This window comes from Tenrec ecaudatus, chromosome 2 (assembly GCF_050624435.1).
Source record: "Tenrec ecaudatus isolate mTenEca1 chromosome 2, mTenEca1.hap1, whole genome shotgun sequence".
NCBI classification, from domain to species: Eukaryota; Metazoa; Chordata; class Mammalia; order Afrosoricida; family Tenrecidae; genus Tenrec; species Tenrec ecaudatus.
Window position 1 is genome coordinate 163,154,858 of NC_134531.1, and position 9,104 is coordinate 163,163,961.

A 9,104-nucleotide genomic window follows, 5' to 3' on the forward strand; every position below is an offset into this window, starting at 1 on the left:
CCAATGCAATCGTTATAATCAAATTCTATGGTTCCCCTCTCTCATCCTGACCCTAATTCTCTCTATACCCTTTGACTTCCTGGTCCACCCTTTCCTTCTTAGAAATCCTCTCTTCCTTTGTTTCCATGACAACATATTTTCTTTGTACTCTTCTGGCTCGTTCAATCATCCTTTTGTGTTCTTTAACATCATTTTATTCCTTAAAACAAAACACAACAGAACAGATAAACCAATAAAACAAATGGATAACATCAACTTCATCCCAACATATGATCATACCATGTGTCCTGGATCCATGAGTAGCACAATAGGTTTGCAATTGGCTATTTACCTCAAGGATGGCAGTTAAATACACCCCAAAGCACCTGCGAGGAAAACGTAGCACAATAGAAGCGACAGCCGAGCAACCTCTGTTCAGCCATCCGGCTTTTGGTGTCGCCATTTAATTCCTTCAAAAAATCTCAAACTCCCTGCTATCGAGTTGACTCCGACTCATAGCCAGCCTACCCTCTAAATATCGATAGTTCCCAAGATTAGGTGTCAGCCTTTTCCTCTTTCCACTCGACACTTTCCACAGCTCCAATGATTCTCCCTTCATGCAAGTAGATGCTACCTAAGGCTCTGGAACTCACCATGATTTTGAGCCACAATTGCAAGCTTATCTTGGTCATGTTGCTGCTTGGTCCCCTTGAATCCATGGCAACCCATAGTGACCCTGTGCACAATAGAAAGAAACACAGCATGGTTCTGAGCTAACTTCATAATTACCCCTCTCCCTGAGCCCATTGATGCAGTCGCTGTGTCAATCTGTCTCATCAAGGGTCTTCCCTTTTTTCAGTGCTACCTCACTTTAATGCACATTATATCCTTCTCCCGGGACTGCTTTCTCCTAGCAATATGTCTGAAGTATGTAAAATGAAGTCTTGTCATCCTTGCCTGTGAGGAGCACTCTGGTCTTACTATTTCCAATACAGATCTTGCTAGTAAGCAAAGATAAAATGGAATTGACAAGCCCTCTCTCCAATACCACGCATGTATATGTGCACAAAACCACACACTCAAACATTGTACTTTCAACAATGCTTATTTTGGTTATAATTCTCATATTCCTACTGTATGTATTACAAAACAGTTAGCATATACTTCTTCAATCTTCTCTAACTTCTTACAAAAAGTAAAGTGAAAAGGTTTTCCAAATCCACTATATGACTCCTTACTTTATATATATTTAGCCATATATATCATTAGATATATGTATGTGTATATATATCATTATATAAAATATGTAAGCCCTATAAGAAATTCAGAAAATACTGTCATAAACATTTTGGCTATATCAGATTATTCAGAGAGTTTTTTACTTCCAAGAAATGAAAACTCTTATAATTACTGCTAAAGAAACCTTATGTCATCCTATTTCATTATCTCTTCCTTGAAGTAACTGCCAGATTGGTTTTTATTTTTCCAGTGTTTTACAATTGAATAACTATAAGAACATGATAATCATTCATCTTAAAGAATAAAAGCTGGATATGAAATTATATTTGTAATATGTTCCTTAGTTCCGAAAAGGGAGCCCTGGTGGGCCAGTGGCTACACACTGGGCCCCTAACTGCAAGGTCACCAGCTGCTCCATGGGAGAAAGATGAAGCTTTTACTCCTATGATGAGTTATAACTTCAGAAAGCCAATGGGTCAGTTGCTCCCCGTCACTTGGAGTCCCCATGAGTCAGAATCAGCCCTATAGCAGTGAGGTTTTATCCCAGTGTAGAAATGGATGACATTTACACAGTTATAATACAAGTCATGTATTTGGGGGTATGCAAGATGATAAGTAGCAGAGAAGTTGTATATTAGCTATATTCTCAGTCAACACTTCTTTTAAATCCCTCTTCTATTGCCCTAATTCTGGGATTCACCTAATTAGCTCTAATTGCAATCGCTTCCTAATGGGTTCCTGTCTATGTTTCTTGCTTTATCTCCCTAAACTACCGCATAGAAGTTTTACTTCTCTTGCTTAAAATCCCTCTGTGACTATCTCTATTTGCTCTCTTCACAACCTGACAGCAGTGTATCTTTCCATCAAAGTGGTTGGTGAAACTCATTGGGACTCAAGCATGAGAACTATGAGGCTATGAGAAGGAAGATGCTCTGAACCTGTGAGACATTGCGAATCATACCTAACATTTGAGTATTTATTGTCATAGACCTCAAAATAAACCTCTGAGATCAGTATTTTTATAATTGTCATATTATAGAGAAACAAAAATTAAGGGACCCTCAAATTAAGTGATTGTGCCAAGTCCCCCAGTTAGTAATTAACGAAGCTGGAAACTCAAACACAAGGACTTTAGCTCTGCAACTGGGATATTAAACATTCATCATGCTTTTGCTTATGAAACAATGTTTTCCTGAGTCCATCTGGCTTTGATATTATTGTTGATAAGTATCAACTACTCAGTTTTAATTCATTCTGACCGTATGCACAACAGAAAGAAATACCTCATAATCCTACATCTTTCTCACAAATGCTATTATTATGTTTGAGCCCACTGTTGCAGGCATTTTGTCAATCCACTTCATGGAAGGCCTTCCTTTTTCTCCCCATAGCTCTCCACTTTACTGAGCAAATTCTTCCGGGGACTAGTCACTCCTGATAGCATATGCAAATGTATGTAAGATGAAGTCTCACCTTTCTTGCCTCTAAGGAGCATTCTGACTGAATTTCTTGCAAGACATTACAGACTGTGCTTTTGGAAGTCCATGGTCCTATTCTTCATCAACACCATAGTTCAACTATACTGATTTTACCTTGGCTTTCCTTATTCAATGTGTAACTTTCCCATGAATAGAAGGCCATTGAAAGTACCATTCATGGCTTGGGTCAGGCGCACCTTAGTAGTCAAAGTACCAACCCTGCTCTTCAATACTCTAAAGAGGCCTTATTGCAGCAGACTTATCTAATGCAATATGTCATTGATCTATTGATTGCTGCTTACATGAGCATATATTGTGGGGCAAAATCCTTAATAATATCAATCTTTCCCTATTTATTGTGATGCTACCTATTGATCAAGTTGTGAGGATTTTGGTATTCTTTCATTGAGTTGTAATTTATACTGAAGGCTACCATCCTTGATCTTCACCAATAAGTGTTTTAAGTCCTAATTCTCAGCAAGCAAAGTTGTGTTATCTGAATAACACAGGTTGCTAACATGCATTCCTCTATCCTGGTGCCACATTCTTCTTTATATAGTCCAGATTCTCTGATAATTTTCTCAGATCCAGATTGAAGCAAATTTTATTTTTTTCATATTTCATCTGTTGAAGTTCAGCTGTTTAGTTGTCTTTTGTATTGTTGAACAATGGTATGTTCGATGAAGAAGGCATTGATCTTACAAAATTCTATCACTGAGACCATATTCTAAGGACTGCACTTTCCTCTTTGTTTCCAACGTGTGCATTCAAATTGCCAATGATTATCAATGTATATTGATTGCATGTTTAAACAACTTCAGACTGAGGTCTTTGCTACAATCCTTCAATTTCTGCATCATTACTTTTAGCTATTTGTGCACAAATTTGAATAATAGTTGTATTGATTTTTGTTTGTTTTGTTAATCATTTTATTAAGGGCTCATACAACTCTTACCACAATCCACACATACATCAATTGTGTAAAGCACATTTGTAAATTCATTGACCTCATCATTCTCAAAACATTTGCTCTCCACTTAAACCCCTGGCATCAGCTCCTCGTTTTTCTCCTCCCTCCCCACTCCCCCTTCCCTCATGAACTCTTGGTAATTTATAAATTATTATTTTGTCATCTCTTGTCTTGTCTGATATCTCCCTTCACCCACATTTCTGTTATCCGTCCCCCAGGGAGGAGGTTATATGTAGATCCTTGTAATCATTTCCCCCTTTCCAACCTACTCTCTTTCTACCCTCCCAGTATAGTCACTCTTGCCACTGATCCTGAAGGGATCATCTGCCCTGGATTCTCTGTGTTTCCAGTTCCTATTTTTACCAGTATACATCCTCTGGTCTAGCCAGATTTGTAAATTTGGATCATGATAGTGGTGGTGAGTGGGTGGGGAGGTGAGAACGCCTTAAGGACTAGAGTAAGTTGTATGCTTCATTGTTGCTACACTACACCTTGACTGGCTCATCTCCTCCCTGCGACCCATCTGTAAGGGGATATCCAATTGCCTAAATATGGGCTTTGGCTTGGGTCTACACTCCGCACTCCCCATCATTCACAATGATGCATTTTTTTGTTCTGATGATACCTGATACCTGATCCCTTTGACACCTCATGATCATGCAGGCTGGTGGGTTTCTTCCCTCTGGGTTTTGTTACTTCTGAGCTAGATGGCCACTTGTTTACCCTCAAGCCTTTAAGACCCCAGACACTACATCTTTTGAAAGCCGAGCACCATCAGCTTTCTTCACCACATTTGCTTATGCATCCATTCGTCTTCAGTGATCGCATCAAGGAGGTGATCACACAATGATATGATTTTTGTTCTTTGATGCCTGATAACTGATCCCTTCGGAACCTCATGGTCACACAGGCTGGTGGGTTTCTTCCATGTGGGCTTTGTTGCTTCTGAGTTAGATGGCCACTTGTTTACCTTCAAGCCTTCAAGACCTCAGATACTATATCTTTTGACAGAGGGCACCATCAGCTTTCTTCACCTCATTTGCTTATGCACACATTTGTCTTCAGTGATTGTGTTGGGAAGGTGAGCATCATGGAATACCAGTTTGACAGAACAAGGTATTCTTACAATGAGGCAGTACTTGAATGGAGGCTCGGTGTCCATCAGCTACCTTAGTACTAAACCTATAAATATATGCACATATACCTATTTCCCCATCCTCATATATAACTATATTTGCAAATGTGCATTGTTTTATTTTGACCTCTAAAAATGCCCTGTGCCACCTAGCTCAGCTCTTTCCTCTAATTACTTTTACTTTGCTCTTGTCCAACTATCAGGTTCAGCCTTCATTTGGGTTTTAGTAATTCCTCTCGGTTACATTACCCTTGGTGACACACTACCATGCCTCCTAAACCCTCCTCACCACTGATTTGGATCACTTGTTCCCTTGTCCCTGAGTTTGTTAACATCACTACCTTTATCCCCCTCCCCCCTCCCATGCCCCCCTGGAACTGTCAGTCCCGTTGTTTTCTCCTCCAGATTGTTCATCCAGCCTATCTTATTTAGACAGACCTGCGGAGATAATAACATGCACAAAAACAAGACAGAGCAAAACCAAGTAATGAAAGAAGACAAAACAACAACAACAACCAGCCAATGATTTTAAAAAATACAGCAAGAAAAATAAGCTTGTAGTTAGTTCAAAGACTGTTTGTTGGCCTTTAGGAGTGTTTTCCAGTTGAGTCTGTTGGGGCACGAAGCCCTGGCCCCAAAGTCTATTTTTGGTATTCCCTTGTGAGGAAGTTAGTTTATTGTGCCAGCCTGGCCGATAAACACATGTGGGATTAATTGAAGGTTGGAGAGAGGAATGGCTCAGCAAGCCTCGCCTTTCTTGTCTCTCGCTTTTTGATCATTGGACCAGTGTGCGGCTGCCTTTCTTGTTCTGTGCCTCAATTTGCAAGCTACACTACCTGTGGAACACCTAACCTGTGGACTGTGTCACTGTCATTTGAGGTTCCTTCAAGACCTGCTTCATCACACAATTGGAATTTACATCTCTTGAGGTGGGGATTGACTGTTGGTGACCTGGCTGACTGTTTGTGACCTGCCTTGCTATTTGCTGCCTGTGCTGGGATAGCCTATATCTCTCTACAGAGGACTAACTAGTTGCCCTCAAGACTTGAAGGACTGCCAGTGTCTCACAACTCTCTCAAAAGAGTGAGTTCCACTGAGCCATTTGTACTGCTTTATAATTTAACTGTTCATTTATTGTATTATATATCTATCTGTATATAATTTAACTGTTCGTTTCTTGTTCTATCTATCTATCTATCTATCTATCTATCTATCTATCTATCTATCTATCTATCTATCTTCAGCAATCTGGTTTTGTCTCTCTAGAAAGCCCTGTCTAAAACACCTTGGGACTTAGTTGCTCTGTTCCCCTAGCTCTTCTGTTGAACGCCCTTAGTTTTTTGCCTCGGTGTGGTGGGGTCAGATCGGGTGCAATTCCCACCCTGTGTCTCCAGTGCTGTCCCCCATAGGGCAATGGGTCAGTAAGGGATGTCTTGTCACATAGTGGGACTGGGCATGTGGTCTTCTCTGTGGATTGGCTCCTCTGAGCAGGAATATCATCCTCATGGCTTGGTGGGCCCCTCATGGCTTGGTGGGCCAAGTTGTGCTCCACTGTCTCTTCCTCCCCCTTCATTTTCTCCGATGTGTTCTCATCAGACATGTCTCTCTTCCTGAGCCACAGATTCAATGTTGTCCTCTGAAATAAATTCTTATGTGGGGAGGGGCAGGTGTCCATGTAGTTGAGATTGGGGACAGCCCCTCAGACCTCTCCTCTGGTTCCCTACTCAATGCCAGCATATTGCATTCACATCTTGGAGCACTGGGTTTTCAGTTCTTTTCCATTGGTCTGAGTATCTGTCATTGTACCAATACCATGCGGTTTTTACAAATGTGGCTGCATAATATGTGCTAAGTCAGATAAAGCAAGCCCTCTTGCTGTTTCCTTCTTCTTGAGGAGTTATCTGCTAATTCTGGGCTTCTTCCTTCTCCATATGAAGTTGGTAATCAGTTTTTCCAATTCTTTGAAGAAAGATGAGGGTAATTGTATCGGGATTGCATTAAACTTATATAGTACCTTTGGCAGAACTGACATTTTGACTCTATTGAGTCTTCCAATCCATGAACATGGGATATTCTTCCATTTGTTGTGGTCACCCTTGGTTTCTTGTAATAGTGTTCTGTAGTTTTTCTCATATAGATCTTTTGTTCTTTCAATCAGGTATATCCCTAGATATTTCAATTTGTGCTTGGCTATTGTGAAGGGTACCACCTTTTTGGTCTCCTCATCTGTGGTCTTATCTGATGTGTATAGCACTCAGATGGACTTTTGTTTGTTGATCTTGTATCCTGTCACACTGCCAAACTCATTTATTGCAATTCTCCCCTTATGGAGCTTTAGAGATTTTCCATATATAAAATCATATCATCTGCAAATAACGATAGTTCTACCTCTTCTTTCCCAAATTGAATACCTTTGATGTCTTTTCTTTGTCTTATGCTGTTAGCTAAAACCTCCAGTATGATATTAAATAAGAGTAGGGACAAGGGTTATCTTTGTCTGATCTCCTTTTCAGTGGGAGTGTGTTAGTCTTTTCTCTATTGACTACCATATTGACTGTTGGTTTTTCATATATATAGCTCGTATTGTCTTGAGGAATTTTCCTTCCTTTCCTGTCTTCTCAAGTGTCTTAAACAGGTATTGGTGTTGGATGTTTTTTCTGTATGTATCGATATTATCATGTGGTTCTTATGTTTTTTCATGTCAATGTGGCAAATGATACTAATGGTCTTTCATATGTTGAACCATGCCTTCATCCCTGGTATGAATCCCACTTGGTCATGGTGATTATTTGTTTTATGTACTTTTGTATTCTGTCAGCTAGTATTTTGTTAAGGATTTTTGCATCAATGTTCATTAGGGATATTGGTGTGCAGTTATCAATTCTTGTGGGATTCTTGCTCAGTTTTGGTATTAGAGTAATATTAGCTTCATAGAAGGAGTTCTGGTGTTTGTTGTATTTTTCTATGTTCTAAAAGAGTTTGTGTAGGATTGGAGTTAGTTCTTCCCTAAATGCTTTTTAGAATTCTCCTGTGAAGCCATCTGGTTCAGGGGATTTTTTTGTTGGTATTCCCTCAATAAGTGTGCCCATTTCTTCTATTGCTATGGGTCTGTTGAGATTCTTGATGACATTTGGGGATAATCAAGGGAGGGATTATTTTTCCAAGAATTTTTTCCATGTCTTCCAGGTTGTTGAATTTTTTGGAGTACAATCCTTCACAGTACTGTGTAATTATCCATTTGATTGCATTAGGGTCTCTTGTAATGTCTCTTCTTCCATCCTTCATTCTTGCTATTGAAATTTGTTTCCTCTTTTCTTTGGTTGGATTTGCCAATGGTGTATCAATTCTGTTTATCCTTTCAAAGAACCAACTTTTAGTAGAATCATTTTTTCCATAGTTTTCTTATTTTCCCTCTCCTGAATCGCAGCTCTGATTTTTAAAATTTATTTTCTTTTGCTATTAGTAGGATTATCCTGCTGACTCTGCTCTAGTTGTTGTAAATTTTGTGCCAGCATATCAATCATAAGTCTATATTCCTTTTTCAAGTGTGCATGTATTGCTATGAAACTTCCTCTGATAGCTGCCTTTGCTGTTTCCCATAAGTTTTGGTACATCGTGTTCTCATTCTCGTTGGTTTCTAGAAACGTCTAATTTCCTCTCTGATCTCTGCCAGTATTCACTCCTTGTGCAATAGAGAGATATTCATCCTCCAATTGTTTGTTCTTGTTTTCTTCATCTTCCTTTTGTTGACTTCCAGCCTTATGACACAGTGGTCAGAGAGAGAGATCTGTATAATATCAATGTGCTTAAATGTATGTAGATTCACCTACTCCAGCATGTGGTCCATCTTCAAATATGTGCCATGTGGGCTTGAAAATAATGTGAATAAATTGTATTTGGATGAAAAGCTCTGTAAATATCTATCAGGTTAAATGGTCTCATTGTAGTATTTAGATCTCTAGCCTCCTTGTTGAGTTTCTTTCCCTGTGATTTATCTTTCTCAGAGAGTGGTGTATTGAAGTTACCCAGTATAATTGTTGAGGCTGTGATTTCTTTTTTCATCTTTTGGGGTGTTTGGTGGACAAGTTCAGCGGGTCTCTCATTTGGGGAATATATGTTAACAATGCTTAATGGTTCTTTGTCTACCATTCCCTTGAGCATTACATCCCTCCTTATCTCTTTTTATGGTTTGCACTTTGATTTCAATTTCATCCATGCCACATTGCCATGCTATGCCTTTCTCCAGCTTTTGATTCTCAGCTTATTTTTGTCTGTAGCCTTGAGATGTGTTTCCTGTAGGCAG